The following is a 563-nucleotide window of genomic DNA, read 5'->3' on the forward strand; positions in this document are numbered from 1 at the left end:
TTATATCACTATCACCTTTATTTATATTAAATTATGCTACTAATAAACAAATATCTAATTAAACTATTAGGCTCATTTTTATTCATTACATAACATATATTTTTATTTGAAGAACAAAAAGTTAATAATTGATTATCCAAAAGAAAAACCGTGTAGATATAGTGGCCAGGAAAGTGTTTTAAAGGTGTACGAGATCATAAGTTTTATTTATTTATTTATTTTTAATGTATAAAGGGCATGGAACTAACATAATAGAAAATGAATAATAGATATTGTTAGTGGTGGATGAATAAGCCTTTTTGGTAATATAGTCTAACCAGCAAATAGGTTTAACAAAAACTATTCACACTGTATGAATTACACTTTTTTTTATATTTTTAATGCTCTTTTATTTTTTTTCTTTGTTCATATTTTTCAATTTCTTCCTTTTTTTTTTCTATTAAGAGGATAAAAAAACAAAAAAATATATATAGTTCCATAACACGAAAATAATTTTAGTTGTCTAACACTAAAAAGAAAATTATTATAATAAATTTAATAAAAAATTATTTTTTAAAGTGTTC

The sequence above is a fragment of the Arachis duranensis genome, chromosome 5 (assembly GCF_000817695.3).
Source record: "Arachis duranensis cultivar V14167 chromosome 5, aradu.V14167.gnm2.J7QH, whole genome shotgun sequence".
In the NCBI taxonomy this organism is placed as follows: Eukaryota; Viridiplantae; Streptophyta; class Magnoliopsida; order Fabales; family Fabaceae; genus Arachis; species Arachis duranensis.